This window comes from Somniosus microcephalus, chromosome 4 (assembly GCF_052327205.1).
Source record: "Somniosus microcephalus isolate GS21.2 chromosome 4, FLI_Smic_1.0, whole genome shotgun sequence".
Taxonomy (NCBI): Eukaryota; Metazoa; Chordata; class Chondrichthyes; order Squaliformes; family Somniosidae; genus Somniosus; species Somniosus microcephalus.
In genome coordinates this window covers 144,406,021-144,431,830 of record NC_140990.1, presented here as the reverse complement: position 1 = coordinate 144,431,830, position 25,810 = coordinate 144,406,021, and the positions used below count along the sequence as shown (strand labels likewise).

Sequence of the window (25,810 nt, the reverse complement as noted above, 5' to 3'; positions counted from 1 at the left end):
ACACTCGCACGAGCATTCTGCTCCACTATGTCATCCTCTACTCTCATAGATGTCCATAATGGATTGTGTCATCCTGGCGTTACGCACATGCTACATTTCGTACGATCACGGAATCTCCCTTTTTCTACTGGAGATGTAAAGAAAATGTGCTCAGAATGCCGGCTTTGTGCAGAATTAAAACCTCAATTCTTCCGCCCCTCAGATGGTATGCTCCTACACGCAACCCAACCGATGCAACGACTTAGCATCGATTTTAAGGGCCCAGTGCCCTCTTCAACTCGGAACACATATTTGCTCACCATGATTGATGAAAATTCACGTTTTCCATTTGCCTTCCCCTACTCCAATATGCTGGCGTCCACAGTAATCTGCTGCCTTGAGCAGGTATTTTCTCTCTGTGGCATGGTGGCTTACATTCACTCGGATCGGGGTCCATCCTTTATGTCAAGGGAACTCAAGGACTACCTCTCAGAACGGGGAACTGCTACAAGCAAAACGACGCCATATCATCCCATCGGAAATGGGCAGGTAGAGAGGTATAATGGTATCATCTGGAATTCCGTACATCTTGCTTTAAGATCTCGGGGCCTACCAAACCAGCAATGGGAAGCAGTGCTTCCGGATGCATTGCACTCTATACGGTCCCTTCTTTCTACAGCCACAAATACTACACCTCATGAGCGGTTCTTTGGATTCCAGCGTCGCTCATGTTATGGGACATCCCTCCCGTCATGGCTAATTACTCCTGGACCTGTACTACTCTGAAGATACGTTCGGACGTCTAAAAATGACCCTCTCGTAGACGAGGTCGAACTAACCGATGCCAACCCCACCTATGCATACATACGATATCCCGACAGCCGAGAACCTACCGCATCATTACGGGATCTGGCTCCCTGCCCACCAGGACCTAGTGGGACATCGAGTGATGGTATTTTACCAGGAGCCTCTTGGAACCTACCGGGTACCCCTCTCCAGGATCCTGATCTGACACCAACTAGCTTGGTGCCGGTAGAACCCCGTACTCAAAGTTGCGACCCTCCCAGTGCCGCGCACCAAAGTACTGATCCGCCACAGACCAGCTCTGCACCTCCCTCTGAACAGAGACAGACCAACTCTGCACCTATTGGAGGTCGTACACGAAGCTATGATCTCCCCGACCCTTCACAGGGTAAACCAGGCCACACAGACTCTGGCCAATGGCCAACAGCATGTAAGCGGACCAGAGACCCTCTATGACGGGAACCCAAATGGGTGCGACTCTTCCTCTTTCGGCGGCTGCGGAATAAAAGGAAGACCACAGCCTTCTAATCTCGCAGGAGGGAAGAATGTGAAGTTATGTGCACATCACTTCTTGTGAACTGTGAACTGTGAACTCTGTGTATACATCACTTCCTGTGCATACGTCACTTCCTGTGTTTGAACTAGTATAAATACTGAACTGCTCAGTATGGTAAAAGGGCTTCTCCTAGAGGCATGGTGAAGACCGCTCTTGTATATAGTATATAATTATAAGTTGCTTAAAGCTTACTTTAAAGTTCCTTGATGTGTGAGACTCCTTTTTACATCACCCATCATCCTAAATCACTCCAAGCCCCATTCACTCATTATCCTAACTCACACCAAGCCCCATCATCATAAATTAAACGAAGACCCAATCACAGATCATCCTTACTCACACCAAGACCCATTCACCCATCATTCTAATTTAAACCAAGTAACAATCACCCATCAGCATAACGCACACCAAGACACATTCACCCACCATCCTAAATCAAACCAAGCCCCAATCACACACCATCCTAACTCACACCTAGAGATATTCACACATCATTCTAACTCACACCAAGCCAAATTCACCCATCATCATTACTCACACCAAGTCCCATTCAATCATCATCCTAACTCACACAAAGCCCCATTCACCAATCATCCTAACACACACCAAGACATGTTCACACATCATCCTAACTCACATCAAGCCCATTCACACATCATCCTAACTCACACCAAGCCCCATTCGCACATCGTCCTATCTTACACCAAACCCCATTCACCCATCATCCGAAGTCACACCAAGACCCATTCACCCATCATCCTAAATCACTCCAAGCCTCATTCACCCTTCATTATAACTCCCAACAAGCGCCATTCACCCACCATCCTAAATCACACCAAGACTCATACACATCATGCTTACACACACCAAGACCTGTGCACCCATCATCCCAACTCAGGCCAATTCCCATTCACCCATCATCCTAACTTACACCATGCCCCATTCACCCATCATCCTAACGCACACTAAGAGCCATTCATCCATCATCCTTACTCACTGCATGCCGCATTCACCCATCAACCTAACTCACAGCAAGACCCATTCACCCATCATCCTAACTTACACCATGCCCCATTCACCCATCATCATAACTCACACCAAGCCCCATTCACATATCTTCATAACCCACACCAAGGACAGTCCTCCAGCATCCTAACTCACAGAAAGCACCATTCAACCATCATCCATACACACAAAACCCCATTCACACATCATCGTAACTCAAACCAAGCCCCATTCAACCATCATCCTAACTGACACTAAAAGCCATTTCCCCATCATCCTAACTCCGATCAAGCCCCATTCACCCGTCATCCTAACTCAAACAAAGACACATCCACTCCTCATCCTAACACATTCGAAGACGCATTCACCCATCATCCTAGCTAACACAAAGACATATTCAACCATCATCCTAATTCACATCAAGCCTCATTCAGCCATCATACTAACTCACTCCAAGACTCAATCACTCATCATCGTAACTCACACCAAGACACATTCATCCATCATTCTAAATTGGACCAAGCTCAATTGACCCATCATCCTATCTCGCACCAAGACCCATTGACCCATCACTCCAACGCACAACAAGCCCCATTCACCCATCATCCTAAATCACTCCAAGCCCTATTTACCCATCATCCTGACTCACACCAGGACCCATTCACCCTTCATCCTAAGTGATACTAAGACACAATCACCCATCATCCTAACTCACACTAGGACCCATTCACCCTTCATCCTATGTCACTCCAAGACCAATTCACACATCAGCCTAACACATCCGAAGAGGCATTCACCCATCATCCTAACTCATACGAAGACCCATTCACCCATCAGCCTAACTCAAACCAAGACCATTTCACGCATCATCCTAAATCACTCCAAGACCCTTTCACCCACCTTCCTTACTCGCCCCAAGCCCCATTCAATCATCATCCTAACTTACACCAAGCCCCATTCACACATCAACCTACCTCACACCAACCCACATTCACCAATCATCCTAACTCATCTAACAACCATTCCCCCATCTTCCTAACGCACACCAACACCAATGCACCCAACATCCTATTTCAGACCAAGCCCCATTCACCCATCGTTCTAACGCACGCTAAGTGCAATTCATCCATCATCCTAAATCACAGCAAGCCCCTTTCACCCATCAACCTAACTGCCACTAAATTCCATGCACTCATTATCCTAACTGTCATCAGACACATTCACTCCTCATCCTAACTCACACCAAGACCCCTTCACCCACCATCCTAAATCAAACCAAGCCCCATTCACCTATCATCCTAACTCACATCAAGCCCCATTCACCCATCATCTTAACTCAATGTAAGCACCATTCACCCATCATCCTGACTCACACCAAGCCCCATTCACCAATCATCTTAACACAAACCAAGCCCCATTCGCCCATCAACGTAACACTCACCAGCCCCATTCACCCATCATCATAAGTCACACCAAGCAACATTCACCCATCATCCTAACTCACAATAAGTTCCATTCGCCCATCATCCTAACTCACTCCAAGCCCCATTCAATCATCATCGAAATTCACACGAAGACCCATTCACCAACCATCCTAAATCAAACCATGCCCCTTTCACCATCATCCTCAGTTAAACCAAGCCCCATTCACCCAAAATCCTAACTCAGACCAAGACCCATTCAACCATCATCCTAACTCAGACCAAGACCCATTCACCCATCATCCTAACTCAGACCAAGTCCAATTCACCCATCATCTTAACTCACACCAAGACCCATTCACTCATCATCCTCACTTAGATCAAGACCCATTCACACAGCATCCTAACTCACGCCAAGAAACATTCACTCATCATCCTAACTCACACGAAGACCGATTCACCCATCATATTGACTCACACCAGGACCCATTCACACCATCCTAAATTACAGCAAGCCCCATTCACACATCATCCTAACACACACGAAGACCTATTCATCCATCTTCCTAAATCACACCAAACGCATTCATTTGTCATCCTAACTCACACCAAGGCACATTCACCCATCATCCTAAAGCACTCCAAGCCACATTCCTCCATAATCCTAACGCACACCAAGCCCTATCATCCTAAGTTACACCAAGCTGAATTGACCCATCATCCTATCTCACACCAAGACAAATTGATCCATCATGGTGAATCTGTCCAAGCCCCATTCACCCATCTTCCTCACTTACACCAAGCCCCATCATTCTAACTCACACCAAGACCCATTCATAAATCATTCTAACTCAAACCAAGCCCCATTCACCCATCATCCTAAATCAGTCCAAGCCCCATTCACCAATCTTCCTAACTTACAAAATGCCCAATCATCCTAACTCACTCCAAGACCCATTCAAACATCATCCTAACTCACAGCTAGCCCCATTCACCCATCTTTCTAACTTAAAACAAGCCCAATCATCCTATCTCACACCAAGACCCATTCACCCATCATCCTCTAAAACTAGCCCAATCATCCTATCTCACACCAAGACCCATTCACCCATCATCCTCACTTAGACCAAGACCCATTCACACAGCATCCTAACTCACGCCAAGAAACATTCGCTCATCATCCTAACTCACACGAAGACCGATTCACCCACCATATTGACTCGCACCAGGACCCATTCACACACCATCCTAAATTACAGCAAGCCCCATTCACACATTATCCTAACACACACGAAGACCTATTCATCCATCTTCCTAAATCACACCAAACACATTCATCCGTCATCCTAACTCACACCAAGGCACATTCACCCATCATCCTAAATCACTCCAAGCCACATTCCTCCATAATCCCTACGCACACCAAGCCCTATCATCCTAAATTACACCAAGCTCGATTGACCCAGCATCCTATCTCACACCAAGACACATTGACTCATCATGCTAAATCAGTCCAAGCCCCATTCACCAATCTTCCTAACTTACAACATGCCCAATCATCCTATCACACACCAAGACCCATTCACCCATCATCCTAACTCACATCTAGCCCCATTCACCCATCTTCCTAACTTAAAACAAGCCCAATCATCCTATCTCACACCAAGACCCATTCACCCATCATCCTAACTCACAAAAGCACCGTTCAGCATTCTTTGTAACACACACCAAGGCCATTCCCCCATCATCCTAAATCCCACCAAGCCCCATTCACACATGATCAAAACTCACACCAAGCACAATTCACCGATCATCATAACTCACACAGAGCCACATTCACGCAACATACTAACACATCTGAAGATGCATCATCCTAACTCGCACCAAGACCAATTAACCAATCATTCTAAGTCACACCAAGACCCATTCACTCATCAACCTAACTCAAACCAAGCCCCATTCACCAATCATTCTAACTTGCACCAAGCCCCATTCACGCATCATTCTTACTCACACCAAGCCTCATTCACACAGCATCCTAACTCACACCAAGGCCATTCCCCGATCATCCTAACTCCCACCAAGCCCCATTCACCCATCATTGAAACTCACACCAAGCCACATTAAGCCATCTTCTTAACTCACACCAATGCCATTCCCCCATCATCCTAACTCCCAGCAAGCCTCATTCACACATCATCCTAACTCACACCAAGACTCATTCAACCATCATCCTAAGTCACACCAAGATGCAATCGCCCATCATCCTAACTCGCACAAATACCCATTCATGCATCATCCTTACTCACACCAAGCCCCATACACACATAATCCTAACACACACGAAGACCTAATCACATCTCATCCTAACTCACAACAACAGCCATTCACCCACCATCCGAACTCACACCAATTCATTCACCCGTCATCCGAACTCACAACAAGTCCCATTCACCCATCACCTTAACTCACACCAAGCCACATCATCGTAAATTACACCAAGCTCCATTGATGCAACACCCTAACTCACAACAAGCCCCATTCACCCATCATCCCAACTCATACCAAGCCCTTTCAAACTAAATTACACCAAGCCCCATTCATCCATCATCCTGACACACACCAAGACTCATTCACCGATCATCCTAACTCACACCAAGCCGCATTCACCAATCATATTAAATCCGTCCAATCCCCATTCACCCATCATCATAACTTTCACCAAGCCCCATCATCCTAAATCACACCAAGACCCATTCAATCATCATCCTAACTCACACCAGCCCCATTCACCCATCATCCTAATTTACACAAATCCCCATTCACACATCATCTTAACTCACACCAAACCCAATTCACCCATCATCCTAACACACACCCAGACCTATGCACACATCATCCTAACTCAGAACAAACCCCATTCACCCATCATCCTAACTCACACTAATCCCCATTCACCCATTATCCTAAATTACATCAATCCCCATTCACCCATCATCCTAACTTACACCAAGACCAAATTATCCATCATCCTAAATTACACCAAGGCCCATTCACCCATCATCCTAACTCACACGAAGAACCATCCACCCATCATCCTAACTCAGAACAAGACACAATCAAACCTCATCATGATGCACACCAAGCCTCATTCACCCATCGTCCTAACTGACACCAAGCTCCATTTACACCAATCCCCATTCACACATCATCGCAACGCACACCAAGACCCATTCACCCATCATCCTATCTCACACCAAGAAACATCCACACATCATTCTAACTCGCACCAAGCCCCTTTCAACCATCATCCTAACTCACACCAGGTGCTTTTAACATCATCCTAACACACACCAAGACCTATGCACCCATCATCCTAACTCAGACCAAACCCCATTTACCCATCATCCTTTCTCACACTAATCCCCATTCAACCTTCATCGTAATTTACACCAAACACCATTCACCCATCATCCTAACTCACACTAATCCCCATTCACCCATCATCCTAAATTACACCAAGGCAAATACACCCATCATCCTAACTCACACCAAGAACCATCCACCCATCATCCTAACTCAGAGCAAGCACCATTCCCCTAATATCCTAAATCACACTAAGACCCATCCACCCATCATGATATCTCAGACGAAGATACAATCACACCTCACCCTAAATCACACCAAGCCCCATTCATCAAACACCCTAACTCACACCAAGCCCCATTCACCCATCATCATAACTCACACCAAGCCCCATTCTCCCATCTTCCTAACTCACACCAAGCCCCATTCATCCATCACCCTAACTCACAGCAAGTACCATTCACCCAACATCCTAACACACACCAAGAACCATTCACCCATCACCCTAACTCAGACCAAGCCCCATTCACCCATCATCTTAACTGACACCAAGACCCATCCACACAGCTTCCTAACTCACACCATTCCAATTCACACATCATCCTATCCTACACCAAGCACCATTCACCCATCATCCTACCTTACACCAAACCGCATTCACACATCAACATAACACACACGAAGACCCATTCACACTTCATCCTAATTCACAACAACAGCCATTCACTCATCGTCCTAACTCACACCAAGACCCATTCACCCACCATCCTGACTCACTCCAAGACACCATCACCCCTCATTATAACGCACACCAAGTCCCAGTCACCCTTCATCCGAAATAACTCCATGGCCCATTCACGCATAATACTAACTCACACCAAGCCACATCACCCTAAATTACTCCAAGCTCCATTGACACATCATCCTAACTAACACCAAGACACATTCAGCCATCATCCTATCTCACACCAAGAAGCATTCAGCCATCATCCTAAATTACACAAAGCCCCATTCACCCATCATCCTAACTCACACCAAGCCCTATTCACACATCATGCTAACTCACACCAAGCCTCATTCACATATCATCCTAACCCACTCGAAGCCTCATTCACCCATCATCCGAACCCACATCAATCCCCATTCGCCCATCACCCTAACTCACAGCAAGCACCATTCACCCAACATTCTAACTCACACCAAGACGCATTCACCCATTTTCCTAGCACACACCAAGACCCATTGACACATCATCCTATCTCACACCAAGCCTCATTCACCCATCATCTTAACTGACACCAAGAAACATCCACACAGCTTCCTAACTCACATCAAGCCCCATTCACACATCATCCTAACCCACACCAAGCCCCATTCACCCATCATCCTTACTCGCACCAAGCCCCATTCACCCATCTTCGTAACACAAACCAAGGCCCATTCACACATTATTCTATCTCACACCAAGCCCCATTCATCTGTAATCCTAATTACCCCAAGACTTATTCACCCATCATCCTAACTCACACCAAGTCCCATTCACCCATCATCCTAACTCACAACAAGCGTCATTCACCCTTCATGCTAACTCACACCAAGGCCCGTTTATCATCATCCAACACAGAGGAGGACCCACTCACCCATCATTCTAACTCTCAGCAAAACCCATTCACCCATCGTCCTAACTCACAGCAAGCATCATTCACGCAAAAAAATGACTCACACCAAGACACATTCACCGATCCTAACATACACCAAGCCCCATTCACCCATCGTCCTATCTTACACCAAGCCCCATTCATCCATCATTCAAGTTTACACCAGGCCCCATTCAAACATCATCCTAACACACAAGAAACCCATTCACACATCATCCTAACTCACACCAAGAACCATTGACCAATCGTTCTAACTCACACTTTGTCCCATTCCCCCATCATCCCAACTCACAACAAGCGTCATTCACCCTTCATCCTAACTCACACCAAGGCCCGTTCATCATCATCCAACACAGAGGAGGACCCACTCACCCATCATCCCAACTCTCAGCAAAACCCATTCACCCATCGTCCTAACTCACAGCAAGCATCATTCAGGCAAAATCCTGACTCACACCAAGACACATTCAACGATCCTAACATACACCAAGCCCCATTCAGCCATCGTCCTATCTTACACCAAGCCCCGTTCATCCATCATTCAAATTTACAGGAGGCCTCATTCACACATCATCCTAACACACACGAAACCCATTCACCCATCAACCTAACTCACACCAAGCCTCGTCATCCTAAATTACACCAAGCCCTATTCACCCATCATCCTGACTCACACCAAGACTCATTCACCCATCATCCTCACTCACAACAAGCCCCATTCACTTATTATTCTAACACAGTCCAAACCCAATTCACCCATCACTCTAACTTACACCAAGCCCCATCATCCTAACTCATACTATACCGCATTCAAACATCATCCTAACGTACACCAAGTCCCTTTCATCCACCATTCATACACCCATCAACCTAAATCACAGCAAGCATCATTCATGCAACATCCTATCTCACACCAAGACCCAGTCACCCATCATCCTAGCACACACCAAGCCCCATTCACACATCATTCTAACTCTCACCAAGCCCCATTCACACATCATTGTAACCAACGCCAAAACCCATCGATACAGCTTCCTAACTCACACCAAACATGGGAAGCACGGTGGCATAGTGGTTAGCACTGTTGCCTCACAGTGCCAGTGACCCGGGTTCGAATCCGGCCTCGGGTGACTGTCTGTGTGGAGTTTGCACATTTTCCCCGTGTTTGCGTGGGTTTCCTCCGGGTGCTCCGGTTTCCTCCCACAATCCAAAGATGTGCGGGTTAGGTTGATTGGCTATGATAAATTGACCCTTAGTGTTAGGGGGGGATTAAATACGTGGGGTTACGGGGGTAGGGTGTGATATGTGTAGGGGTTACGGGGATCGGGTGGGATATGTGTCGGTGCAGGCTCGATGGGCCGAAATGGCCTCTATCTGCACTGTGCGGTTTCTGTGATTCTCTTCTCTCTGATAAACCCCATTCACAGATCATCCTAACCCACACCAAGCACCATTCACACATCATCCAAACTCACACCAAGCCCCATTAACCCATCATTCTAAGTCACACCAAAGCCCAATCACCAATCATCCTAACTCATACAAAGACACATTAACTCATCATTATAACACATCCGAAGACGCATTCACCCATCATCCAAACTCACAGCAAGACATATTCACACATTATCCTAACTCACACCAAGACACATTCACACGTTATTCCAACTCACAAGAAGACCCATTCAACCATCATCCTAACTGAAACCAAGACCCATTCATGCATCATCCTAAAGCGCTCCAAGCTCCATTCAACCACCTTCCTAATTCGCACCAAGCCCAATTCGAACATCATCCTAAATCACACCAAGCCCCATTCACCAATCATCCTAACTCACACCAAGACGCATTCACCCATCATCCGAACACACACCAAGAGCCATTCATCCATCATCCTAACTCACTGCAAGCCCCATTCACACATCATCCTAACTCACATCAAGCCCCATTCACCCATCATCGTAACTCACACCAAGTCCCATTCACCCATTATCCTAAATCACATAGGGAACCATTCAGTCAACATCCTAACTCACACCAAGACCCGTTCATCCTCATCCTAACTCACACGAAGACCCATTTACATGTCATCCGACATCACAACAACACCCAATCACCCATCGTCCTAAATCACACCAAGACCCATTCAGACACCATCCTGACTCAAACCAAGACACTTGCACCCATCATCCTAACTTACACCAAGCCTCGTTCACACATCATCCGAACACACATGGGGACCCATTCATACATCATCCCAACTCACCCCTGTACCCATTCAACCATCATCCTAACTCACACCAAACCCATTCACCCGTCATCCTAACTCACACCAAGACCCATTCACCCAACATCCTAAACCAATCCAACCCCATTCACCCATAATGCTAACTCACACAAAGCCCCATCATCATACATTGCACCAAGGTCCATTGACCCATCATACTAATTCACACCAAGACCAATGAACCCATCATCCTAAATCACACCAAGCCCCATTCACCCATCATCCTGACTCACACCAAGACTCATTCACTCTTCATCCTAACTCACACCAAGCCCCGTCAACCTAACTCACACCAAGACACATTCAATCATCCTCCTAACTCACACCTAGCCCCATTCACCCATCATTCTAATTGGCACCAAGCCCCATTCACACATCATCCTAACACATACGAAGATCCATTCAAACATCACCTAACTCACACCAAGAGTTATTTGCCCATCATCCTAACACACACCAAGCCGCATTCACCCACCATCCTAACTAACACCAATCCCCATTCACCAACCATCATAATTCACTCCAAGCCCCATTCTCCCATCATCACAACTCACACCAAGACCCAATCGCCCATCATCATAACTCACATGAAGCCACATTCACCCGTCATCATAACTCAGAACAAGCCCCGTTCGCCCATCATCCTAACTCACACCAAGACACATTCACACATCATTCTAACTCACACCAAGACCCTTTTAATCATTATTCCAACTGTCAAGGAGACCCATTCACCCATCATCCTAACTCACACCAAGACCCATTTGCCCATCAGTCTAACTCACACGAAGCCGCATTCACCCATCATCCTAACTCACACCAATCCCCATTCACCAACCATCATAATTCACTCCAAGCCCCATTCACCCATTATCATAAAGCACACCAAGCCACATTCACACTTCATCATAACTCAGAACAACCCCCATTCACCCATCATCTTATCTCACACCAAGACCCACTCACCCATCAGCCTAACTCACATCAAGACCCATTCACCCATCATCCTAACTCACACCAAGCCCATTCACCCATCACCCTTACTCACACCAAGACAAATTCACCCATCTTCCTAATTCACACCAAGCCCCATTCGTCTATTATCCTAACTCACACCAAGTCCCGTTCACACTTCATCCGATCTCACAACAAGACTCATTCACCCATCATCCAAACACACACCAAGGCCTATTCACCCATCATCCTATCTCACACCAAGCACCATACACCCATCATCCTTACTCACACCAAGACTCATCCACCCATCATCCTAACTCACACCAAAACCCAGACACCCATCATCCTAACGTACACCAATTCCCATTAAGCCTATCTTCTATGTTTCTATGTTTCTAACCATCATCCTAACACATATCAAGGCCTATTCACTCATCATCCTAACTTACAACAATGCTCATTCATCCCAAATCCTAACTCACACCAAGGCCCATTCAACAATCGTCCAAACGTACACCAAGTCCCAATCACGAATCATCCTAACTCACACCAAGACCCATTCACCCATAACCCTAACTTATACCAGACCTATTCACCCATCATCCTAACTCACACCAAGACACAGTCACCCATCATCATAACGCACACCAAGCCCCATTCACCCATCAACCTTAGTCATACCAAGCCTCATTCACCCATCATTCTAACTCACACCAAGACGCATTCAAACATCATCCTAACAGACACCAAATCCCATTCACCCACAATCCTAAATCACAACAAGCCCCTTTCACCCATCATCGTAACTTACACCAAGACCCATTCACAAATCATCCTAACTAACAACAAGAAACATTGACCCATCATGCTAACTCAAAAAAGCCCCATTCATGCATCATACTCAATCACATCAAGACCCATTGAATCATTATCAAAGCTCACACCAAGGTCCGTTCATCATCATCCTAACTCACACGAAGTCCCAGTTACCCATCATCCTAACTCACAACAACACACATTCACCCATCGTCCTAACTCACACCAAGACCCATTCTCCCATTATTCCAACTCACAAGGAGACACAATCACCCATCATCCTAACTGAAACCAAGACCCATTCAAGCATCATCCTAAAGCGCCCCAAGCTCCATTCACCCATCTTCCTAACTCGTATCAAGCCCCATTCAAACATCATCCTAACTCACACCAAGCCCCATTCACCAATTATACTAACTCACAGCAAGCCCCATTCACTCATCATCCTAAATCACTCCACGCCCCATTCACACATCGTCCTAACTCACACCAAGACGCATTCACCCATCATCCTAACACACAACAAGACCTATGCACCCATCATCCTAACTCATACCAAGCCCAATTCACACATCATCCTATCTTACACCATGCCCCATTCACCCATCATCCTAACGCACACAAAGAACCATTCATCCATCAATCTAACTCACAGCAAGCCCCATTCATCCGTCATCCTAACTCACACCTAATCCCTTTCAGCCATCTTCGTAACTCACACCAAGGCCGTTCTCCCATCATCCGAACTCGCACCAAGCCCCATTCACCCATCATCATAACTCACACCAAGTCCCATTCACCCATCATCCGAAATCACATCAAAACCATTCACTCATTATCCTAACTCACACCAAGGCACGTTCATCATCATCCTAACTCACACGAAGACACATTTAAACATCATCCTAACTCACAACAACACCCATTCACCCATCGTCCTATCTCACACAAAGACCCATTCAGACACCATCCTGACTCAAACCAAAACACATTCACCAAACATCCTAACTTAAACTAAGCCCCATTCAACCATCATCCTAACTTACACCAAGCTGCATTCACACATCATCCTAACACACAAGAGGGCCCATTCATACATGATCCTAACTCACAGAAAACCCATTCACCCGTCACCTTAACTCACACCAAGACCCATTTAACCATCATCCTTAACCACTCCAAGCCCCATTCATCCATAATGCTAACTCGCACCAAGCCCCATCATTCTACATTACACCAAGCTCCATTGACACATCATCCTAATTCACACCAAGACTCATAAACCCATAATCCTAGCTCACACCAAGGCCCATTCACCCATCATCCTAAATCACTCCAAGCCCCATTCACCCAACATCCTGACTCACACCAAACTCATTCACCCATCATCCTAACTCACACCAAGCCCCATCATCCTAACTCACACCAAGACCCATTCAATCAACCTCCTAATTCACACATAGCCCCATTCACCCATCATTCTAATTTGCACCAAGCCCCATTCACACATCCTCCTAACACATACGAAGACCCATTCACCCATCATCCTAACTCACACCAAGAGCCATTTGCCCATCAGCCTAACTCACACCAAGCCGCATTCACCCATCATCCTAATTCACACCAATCCCCATTCACACATCCTCCTAACACATACGAAGACCCATTCACCCATCATCCTAACTCACACCAAGAGCCATTTGCCCATCAGCCTAACTCACACCAAGCCGCATTCACCCATCATCCTAATTCACACCAATCCCCATTCATCAACCATCACAATGCACTCCAAGCCCCATTCACCCATCATCAAAAAGCACACCAAGACCCATTCGCCCATCATCATAACTCACATCAAGCCACATTCACCCATCATCATAACTCAGAACAACCCCCATTCATCCATCATCCTAACTCAACCAAGACCCTCTCACCCATCATCGTAATTCACATCAAGACCCATTCCCATCATCATAACTTACACCAAGCCCCATTCACCAATCATCCTTACTCACACCAATACCAATTCACCCATCATCCTAATTCACGCCAAGCTACATTCACCTATCATCCTATCTCACACCAAGCCCCATACACCCATCATCCTAACTCAGACCAAGGCCTATTCACCCATCATCGTAACTTGCACCAAGGCACATTCACCCATCATCCTCACTCACACCAAGAAACATTGACCCATCATGCTAACTCAAAAAAGCCCCATTCATGCATCATCCTCAATCACATCAAGACCCATTAAATCATCATCAAATCTCACACCAAGACCCGTTCACCATCATCGTAACACACACGAAGTCCCATTTACCCATCATCTTAACTCATAGCAACACCCATTCACCCATCGTCCTAACTCACACCAAGACAAATTCACCCAACATCGTAACTTAAACTAAGCCCCATTCACCCATCATCCTAACTTACACCAAGCCCGATTCACACATCATCCTAACACACATGAAGACCCATTCATACATCATCCTAACTCACACCAAGACCCATTCAATCATCATCCTAACTCACACCAAGCCCATCATCCTAAATTACACCAAGCGTTATTCACCCAGCATCCTAAATCACACCAAGCCCCATTCACCCATAATCATAAATCAGTCCTAGCCCCATTCACCAATCATCCTAACTTACTCCAAGCCCCATTCACCCATAATCATATATCAGTCCAAGCCCCATTCATCAATCATCCTAACTTACACCAAGCCACATCATCATAATTCACACAAAGACCCATTCACCCATCGTTCTGTCTCACAACAAGACACATCCACCCATCATCCTAACTTACACCAAGCCCCATTCACCCATCATCCAAACTTACACCAAGACCCATTCACCCATCATCCTAACTCTCACCAAGCCCCACTCACTCATCATCCTAACTCACACCAAGGACTATCCACATATCTCCCTAATCTCACACCAAGCCCCACTCACCCATCATCCTAACTCACACCAAGACCCATTCACCCATCATCCTAACTCACACCAAGCCCCATTCACCCATCATCCAAACTCATACCAAGACCCATTCACACATCATGCTAAATCACTCCAAGCCCCATTCACACATAATCCTAAATCACACCAAGCCACATCATCCTAAATTATACTAAGCTCCATTGACCCATCACCCTAACTCACAATCGATTGCAAGCTGTTCATTGTTTCAGAAGAAAATGGCTGGGAATGTTTGCCATTGCATACCTGCCTTCATATATTTTAATCTAATTTCCCAATGTACCTCAGCCAACTCTCCCCTCATACCTCCGTAATTGGCACTGTATAAACTTAACACCCTAATTTGGGACTTAAGCACAGCACTCTCAAACTTAATATGGAATTCTCTCATAATTTGATAAAATCTATATATTTTAAAGTTTGTTTATGATATTTCAGCTTATATCTTAATCCCATGAGTATGCCCCATTTTTTTTACTCACTGTAAAATGATTAAAAATGAATGACAATCAGTGCTTTTAACTTCCTGGTTTGCTGTCTGTAAGAAGTATTCAATGTGATTGGCTGCTTAGACTGCTTGATGATATTTCTGTTGCTGAACTTTGGAGATCCCCTATAGGTAACGCCAGAATGAAATTAATGTCGGGAATGGTGAGATCCAGGCCGCAGAGATTGCTTGTTGTTTGTGTACAGTTTTCTTTGAGGTCGGCTGCGAGCGCCGTCACTTGGCTGCTGACCACAAAATCCGATCCTCTTCCTTTAACCTATCTTTCTTTCCCTCTCTTTATTTGGTTTACTGTACATGATTTGGCTTTGAATTAACTATTCTAACTCACACTTATTGGTTCAAAATCTGCATGTCTAAGTTAGGATTTTTTCAGGCTGGTTGTTTAATGAGACACAGTTACTTGCGCTGTTCACACCAGTCCCAGATACCACACTCCTTTCTAATGACAGCAAGTTCCAGTGCAAAAACCCATGTGAATTCTGTGGGCAAGTGTAAGTGTAATGAATGACTGGAGCCGATCGTTGACCACTGACCAAAATTAACCAATCAGATTGAAAAATCCACGTCTGAACCAGGAATTTTAAGTTACAATTCTTTAATCAAAACCAAATCATGTACAGGAAGCGAAATAAAGTGAAGGAAAGAAATGTAGGATAAAGGGAGAAAGAAAAAAGAGAGAGAAATAAACATTTTTATCATTTACATTAAAAAAACTTCTCCAACAATAATTAAAACCTGAAGCAATGAGACTCCACACTTGTGAAACATAATTTCCAGTGCCAGAGAGGTTGTTCGCAGAAATTAAGACTTATCACGCCATTAAATAATCATTATCACTTCAATGTACAAGCCCGAAGTGATTCCTGTGTGTTAAGTGGGTAACTGTCACTTAACTATCCGAACTTCACTCCCTTCCATGTATTTGAATGCTGAGTCTCTAGACGAGATACCGGTTTAACGAAGCTCCAGAAGGAGCAGGGCATCTCGGACAGCAACTTTCTGATTTTAGCATTTAACTGTGCATGTGATGACGCCGGAAGTTGCGGTCAGAGTTATTCTTGAATTCAAAGCCTCACTTTGACATTTTCTGCAAAATCCAGGCCTAACGTTATTAAACAATGGGGCAGAATTTTGGGTCTCCACGGGTGCGTATGCACGGGGTACTCACCCGTAGGCCCAATGGAAGTGCCGGTTTCCTGCATGCACTGCACATGCGCGGGGAACCGGCACTTCCGTTCCTCTGAACGAAGGGGTTCAGAGGTCGAATGCGTGCGCGGGAGAGGCTGTGCGTGCGCATCGAACTTCGTTTTTTTTTACGGGTTTTCCCGCGAGGGTAAGCATGCAGAAGTTAGAAATGTAAAAAGCAGGCGTAAGGCCTACTTTTTACAAGGTAAGTGGTAAATTAATTAAAATTAAAACATTTTTCCCACAGGTTTATTATTTTTTAATACTTTAAAGCAAGGTAAGATTATTTTTAGCCCCGTTAGAAAATAAAATTATTTTTTTTTAAATTTAAATTATTGTTTATTGTATATTTCATGTAATTTATAGTTTATTTAAAAAATGTGATTTTATAAATATATTTGAAGATTTAGTGATATTTTGGGGCCATAATATTTATAAGTCTTGACAGCACCTCCTGTCAGGCTTATGAATGGAGTATTCCCTGCTCCGATTGGCTCCCCATGGCCCACGTGATCCCAGGTGACGCATCAAACTAACTGCGCCCCTGGGATATACAAGCACTGTGCACTGGCAGCTGGACCAGGCCCCGGGTCGGAATTCCACAGGGCCCCAGAGCACAACGGCCAGGCAAGGTAAGTGCACATCGGGGGCTTACACCCACAGGAAGCGCCTGACTCGAATTTCTGGGCCATTATGTCAGGGCACTGATCAGGAATAGACATGTTGGCACGGATTTTGCTGTAGAACTAACGGCGAGGCTATCAGTGCTTTGCGCATTAACAGGAACCAGCGTGGCTTAAGATAAGAGACTGCAAATCGGCTGTGAAGGAGAATAATCCTGAATCAGTTGTGTGTGTGTGAGTGACTCTCAAATTAAATTTTAGTTTCAAAAAATCAAAGAACAGAAATCTGCGATGCAATATTTTCTGAAATTATCTTTTAAAAATGAGGTGAATCGCTGGGAAACACCACGAGACAATTATAACTTAAATCCAGCAAGTCAGCGATTTTTATTTCGATAATAACTTAATACAATAGCTTACCTGGGATTCCGAGAGCTGCAAGAACGATATAATAAATGGTATAAATCAGGCCCTTTGGTGGTGCATGCATTTTCCCTGAGAAGCGATAGTATCTGAGCTCTGAGCCATTCTCTGTGACCCGTTTAAAGGTCCCACTTTTTATATCTGGTGTTACTCTCCCGAGAGACAATTAGCTCACATCGTAAATTTATATTATTTAGTCATTTAAACAGATAGCTTTCCAATTATTTTCACCGATGAGAATTTATCTTCATTGCGGTCCCTGGAACAAACAGATATGAGTCACTTTTACTCGAATGACTTAGATGCAATAGAACAGATTAAAATAGACATTATACTGTTTAAAAACGAAATATTTAAACACTACGATAGCAATCCGATGGCATATTTTCAGGAGATCCTATGAAAAGCTTGTTGTGCAGTTGCCATGGTGAAACTAAGACCCAAGCACGAAAAAATTGTCACTGTTGAGCCTTGTTTAAAATTATTTGACAGAGTGAAGGAAACCAGGTTGAAGTATCTGAGAGGGCAACAAGGTGCTAACTGAATTATGGACGACAAATAAAGAGTAGTCTTGAAATAGAAGGGGTCAGACAGAAGTTGCTGTCAGTTTCACAGGGTAATGACAGCGAAAGCTGACAGTTTCGCCATCACTGCAACCGAAAAATCTGGGCCATTACATCTACTGCATTAGCCTAATCTACCCTTAATGTTACCTCCTCAAATAATTCAATGCGCTTGGTCAGGCATGACCTTTCCTTTTGGAATCTACGCTGACTATTCTTTATTATATTTTCAGTTTCGGGATGTTTTTATATTACATCTCTTAGTAAGTATTGAGTAAGTAGCAATAAATATAAAACCCAATTGTAATAGCTCCTACACGTATGTAAAATGGAAGAGAGTAACTAAAGTAAGCCTTGGCTCCTTACAGGCTGAGACAGGTGAAATTATGATGGGGAATAATGAAATGGCATAGACGTTAAAGGAATATTTTGTATCCGTCTTCAGAGTAGTAGACACAGAAACATTCCAAAAATAATGGGGAACGAAGGGTTTAATAAGAGTGCGGAACTTAAAGTAATTATTAGCAGTAGAGAAAAACTCCTTGAGAAACGAACAGGACTAAAAGTCTACAAATCCCCTGAATCTGATGGCCTACATCCTAGGGTTCTAATCGAAGTGGGTTCAGAAATATTGGATGCATTGGTTGTGATCTTCCAAAATTTCTTAGATTCTAGAACGGTAGTTGCGGATTGGGAGGTAGCACATGTAACATTGCTATTCAAGAAAGGAGGGAGCGACAAAAAAGGGAACTACAGGCCAGCTAGCCTGATATCAGTCGTCGGGAAAATGCTCAAATACATTATTAAGGAAGTGGTAATAGGGCACTTAGAAAATCATATCTCCAATAAGTTTGTTATACATGATTTCCATTTCATAAAACCATGTTGACTCTGCCTTATCATTTTATTAAAGGGAAATCGTGATGATCTAATTTATTAGAGACTAGCTGGAGTGCCCGGCGGTGCCGAGGTTTTTTTGAGGGGATGTTGTTGTTGGAAGAGAGCGAGAAAGCGACTGGGGGGAAGAGAGAGAGCTTCTGGGGGGAAGAGAGAGAGCGACTGGGGGGAAGAGAGAGAGCGACTGGGGGTAAGAGAGAGAGTGACTTGGGGGAAATGAGAGAGCAAATGGGGGGGAAGAGAGAGTTCGACTGGGGAGAAGAGAGAGAGCGACTGGGATGAAGAGAGAGAGTGACTGGGGTGCAAGTGAGAGAGCGACTGGGGGGAAGAGAGAGAGAGAGTGGGGTTAAGAGAGAGAGCGACTGGGGGTAAGAGAGAGAGCGACTGGGGGGAAGGGGGTGTAGAGGGATGGGGAGGGGGAGGGTAGGGGGAGGGGGGAGTGTAGGGGGAGGGGAGGATGCGGGGGGAAGGGGAGGGGGAGGGGGCAGGAGGAGTGGGTAGGGGGGAGTGGGAGGGGGGAGAGGGGAGGGGGGAGAGGGGGAGGGGAGGGGTGGGGGGGAGGGGGTAAGGGGGAGGGGAAGGGGGAAGGGGTGCAGGGGGAGGGGGAAGGGGGAGGGAAGGGGGAAGAGGGGGAGGGGTGGAGGGAGAGGGGGGAGGGGAAGGGGTGAGGGGAGAGGGGGCGGTGGGGTGTAGGGGGAGGGGGGAAGGGGGCGTGGAGGGGGGAATGGGGTTGGTGTAGGGGGAGGGCGGGTGGGGTGGGTGGAGGGGCAGGGGGGTGTGGGGGGCGGGGGAAGGAGGGGGAGGGGGGAAGGTTAAAAGGGAAGGGGGAGAAAGGGAGGGGGGGAGCCAGCAGACCCTCTCCCCTCTGCCGGCGATGGCTCCGCGGAGCTCCGTGCCGCCCCACGCACTGACATGGCCCAGCCGAGTGCAGCGCCCTGGTAAGCCCGAGCCCTGAGCCCCGCCCCACGCCCTCCCAGGCCCCGGCTTCTCGGCCGCCAATTGCGGCTGGGCCTGCGCTGGAGCAAAGCCGCGGGAACGGGCGTGGGCCGGCTTGAGGCTATGAGAGAGGGCTGGGCGCGGTTGCCTGGGTAACGCTTCCCCCCTTCCCACACTCCCGAGCACCAGCCTCCCGAGCCTCACCCTTCGGAGCCCCGGCCCCCCTCCCGAGACCCGGGCCCCCGCCCGAGCTGCGGCCCCCCACCCGAGCCGTGGGGGGGAAGGAGAGAGAGAGCCGCCGGTCCTCCGGTCGATGTGTTGTGGGCCGACCCCTGATGAGCGCCCGATCAGCTGAGCCCGAGCCCTGCGGTGACCGCAACTGACCTCCCGCTAGGCTCCCTCCCGCCCCGCCAGCCTTTACCAAAATGGCGGCGATGGCTACACTCGGCCCAGTCCCACGCCGCCAGCCTTTACAAAGATGGCAGCGATCACGGGGCGGGCCCAGCGGGAGGGGCGGTGCCTAGCTCAGGCGTGGCTTGGCAACAGAGGCCCAGGCTTCCAGGCCTGCAAAAACGGTGAAAGGTAGGAAAACTATAGAGGTTAGAGAAAAGATTTAAAATTAATTAACATTTTTAGAAACAATTTGTGTTTTAAAAGCAACATTTTTTTTTGATGGAAATCTAGATTTGAAAGAAACACACAGAAAGTGGGAAAAAATATAAACTTACGAATCAAGATGGCTGACACTCACCTCAGTTCAGAATGATAAGGCCCGCCCACATACGCACAGATTGGTCAACCGTCAGGTCACTGAACTGTAGGATTGGTCAATCATCACGTCACTCAACTCTAGGAGGGCCCGCCTGCACACACAATGAACCCGCCCCCACTTGATGCTAATGAGCGGATAATGAGCAGAATTTTGAACATTTTTTGGATACCGTCAGCACAATTGTTGTCCGACCAATAAGTAAATATGCCTACAAGAGCCCCCTAATGATGAGCTTTCTTTTGATGTAACATATGTGTAGGTACGCTCTGTACCTTTTGATTGTATAGCCGGACAGACAGACAGACAGAGAGACAGAGAGACAGACAGAGAGAGATACTGTTTTATATATATAGATTTTTGAGGATGTAACTAGCAGAGTGGATATAGGGGAACCAGTGGATGTAGTTTATTTGATATTCCAAATGGCATTTGATAAGGTCCCACATAAAAGGTTGCTATGCAAGATAAGGCCTAATGGATTTGGGTGTAATATATTAGCTTGGATAGAGGATTGGTTAACGGCCTGAAAAGAGAGAGTAGGAATAAATGGCTCATTTTCTGTTTAGTAGTCTGTTACTAGGACGGTGCCACAAGGATCATTGCTTGGGCCTGAGCTATTTACAATCTATATTAATGACATAGATGAGGGGACCGAGTGTAATGTATCCAAATTTAGTCAGGATACAAAGCTAGGTGGGGAAGTAAGCTGTGAGGAAGAAACAAAGTGCTGGCAAAAGGCTATAGACAGGTTAAGGGATTGAGCAATGAGGTGGCAGATGGAGTATAATGTGGGGAAATGTGAGGTTATTTACCTTGATAGGATGAATAGAGCAACAACACATTTTTAAATGGTGAGAAGCTATTAAATGTTGGTGCTCAGAGAGATTTAGGTGTCCACGTACCGGAAACACAGAAAGCTCACATGAAGGTACAGCAAGAAATTAAGAAGGCAAATGGCATTTTGTTGTTTATTGCAAGGGAGTTGGAGTACAATAGTAAGGAAGAATTTGGATTTGGTGGGACTACTCCTGGAGTACTATGTACAGTTTTGATCTCCTTATCTGAGAAAGGAAGTACATGCCTTAGAGGTGGTGTAACAAAGCTTCACTAGATTGATTCCTGGACTGAGAGGGTTATTCTATAAGGAGAGATTGAGTAGATTGGGACTATGCTCTTTGGAGTTTATAAGAATGAGAGGTGATCTGATTGAAACATATAAGATTCCGAGGGAGATTGACAGGGTAGATGCTGAGAGTTTGTTTTCTCTGGCTGGAGAGTCTAGAACTAGGAGACATAGCCTCAGGCTAAGGGGTCGGCCATTTAATACGGAGATTCTGAGGAATTTCTTCACTCAGAGCGTTGTGAATCTTTGAAATTATCTACCAGAGAGAGCTGCGAATGATGACTCGTTTTCCATATGTATCCTCCAAAGTGCATCACTTCTCACTTCTTCGCATTGAACTCCATGTGCCATGCTTCTGCACATTTCAGTAATCCTGAAATCACCAACTACAAATTTGCCAAGTTTCATATCATTTGCAAACTTTAAATTGCTGCTCCCTAAACACAAGTCTTGGTCATTTATAAACAAATGAAAAGGGTAATGCATTCAAAACTGACCCTTGGGGAACAGGACTGCAAAACACCTCCCTGTCTGAAAAACATCCATCTATCACCCTTTGCTTCCTATTACTGAGCCAATTTCGTATTCATACCGCCACTTTTCCCTTAATTCCATCTTCTTAACAAGCCTCCTGTAATGCACTTTATCAAATGCCTTCCGAAAGTCCATATATACAGCATGTAGCTTGATTCAATAAGGAAGTGCATGTCATGATTGATATCTATTGTTTCTTCTGCAGAGGGAACAATGAACCAGAAATAAATGATATTATACAGGCATGTTGAAGGGAGAAAATTGACGGGCGTAATTTAGTGCAAGACACAATACACTAATGCACTCACCTATTAACCATACATTTTTATGGTTAATATGTATACCTATCATGAAAGGATGAGCAGGTTGGGGAGAAGGCTGAGGGGTGACGTGATAAAGGTATTTAAAATTATGAAAGGTTTTTGATAGAGTAGCTACATAGAGAGTGCTTCCACTTGTGGGGAAGAGCAAAACTAGAGGCCATCCATATGAGATAGTCACCAAGAAATACATTAGGGAATTCAGAGGAAAGTTCCTTACCCAAAGAGTGATGAGAATGTGGAACTGGCTACCACATGGAGTGGTTGCAGTGAATAATATGGATGCATTTAAGTGGCAGTTAGATAAACATATGAGGGAGAAGGGTATAGAGGGTTATGCTGATAGAGTTAGATGAGGAAAGACGGGAAGCGGCTCGAGTGGAGCATAAACGCCAGCATGGAATGGTTGGGCTGAATAGCCTGTTTCTGTGACGTATATCCTATGTAGATTGGCTGCCACGTTTCCTACATTACAACAGAGAATACACTTCAATACGCCATTGGCTGTAAATTGCTTCGGGACTTCTGGTTTTTGTGAAAAGAGCTAAATAAATGCTAGTCTTTCTTTTACGTCCTGCATTAAATCAGTCAGGCGGCATTAGGGGGCGCTCCAGTGAGACAGAGCATTCTGTGTTTGGTGGTAAATCACGCAGAGGGCATCAGGGGTGCTCCACTTAGACAGGGCGCTCCTAGTCCTGTGGTAATTCACTCAGAGCAGCAGGGGGCACTCCACTTGGGCATTTACCACAGGACGAGTGCCACACTGTCTAATTGGAACGCCCCGTACTGCTCTCTGGCTGATTCACCACAGGATGAGGGATGCTCTGCCTGACAGCAGTAGGCGGCGCTCCATTTAGACAGTGCACCCCTTGTACCATTGTAAATCAGTGAGAGCATGGTAGGGGGAGCTACACTTAGGCAGGGTGCCCATCGTAAATCGGTCAGTGAGCAAGAGGACATGGTAAAATTAGACAGAGATTAATTAGAGGGCATTAGGGGGCTCTGTACATAGGCAGAGCGTCCATCTTCCTGTAGGAAATCAGCCGGAGCACAGTAGGTTGCGTTATAATTAGAAAAGGCATCCCTCGTGCTGTGGTAAATCAGTCAGAGGACCATAGGGGGCGCTACATTTAGTAAGTGTCTCCCTCCTGGCTCAGTAGGTAGCACCCTCTGCTCTGATTCAGAGGTTGTGTTTTCAATTCGCATTCCAGAGACGGGAGCACAAAAAAATCTAGCATGACACTCTAGTGCAGGGCTAAGGACATGCTGCACTGTCGGAGGTGCAGACCTTCGAATGAGACATTGAACTGATGTCCCAACTGTACCCTCAGGTGGAGGTAAAAGATCCTATGGAACTATTTCGCAAAAGAACAGGGGAGCTATTCCCGGTGTACTGACCAGTATTTAGCCCTCAATCAAGATCATAAAAAAACAGATTATCAAGTCATGATGACATTGCTGTCTGCAGCGCTTCCTGTGCATAAATTGGCTGTTGTGTTTCCTACATTACAACTGAGACTACTCTTCAAAAAGTACGTTATTGGCTGTAAAGTGCATGGGTCACCCAGTGGTCGTGAAAAGAGCTATATGCATGTTTCTTTATTTTTCGTCCTGTGATAAATCAATCAATCAGCAGTAGGGGTGCTACACTTAGACAGAGCCTCTCTCATCCTGTGGTAAATAAGTCAGAGGGCAGCAGGGGACACTACACTTAGACAGAGCCTCTCTCATCCTGTGGTAAATAAGTCAGAGGGCAGTAGGGGGCGCTGCACTTAGACAGAGCCTCTCTCATCCTGTGGTAAATCAGTCAGAGGGTGGTAGGGGGCGCTACAATTAGACAGAGCCTCTCTCATCCTGTGGTAAATCAGTCAGAGGGCAGTAGGGGGCGATACAATTAGACAGAGTCTCTCCCATCCTGTGGTAAATCAGTCAGAGGGCAGTAGGGGGCGCTGCACTTAGACAGAGCCACTCTCATCCTGTGGTAAATCAGTCAGAGGGTGGTAGGGGGCGCTACAAATAGACAGAGCCTGTCTCATACTGTGGTAACTCAGTCAGAGGGCAGTAGGGGGTGCTCCACTTAGAA

The 25,810-nt window shown here is 45.9% G+C and overlaps 1 pseudogene; it reads right to left on the bottom strand.

The window, feature by feature from the left end:
- Nucleotides 1–18,649, bottom strand: part of LOC147119881 (uncharacterized) — a 56,635-nt pseudogene extending 37,986 nt beyond the window's left edge.
- Nucleotides 18,650–25,810: the final 7,161 nt, after the last annotated feature.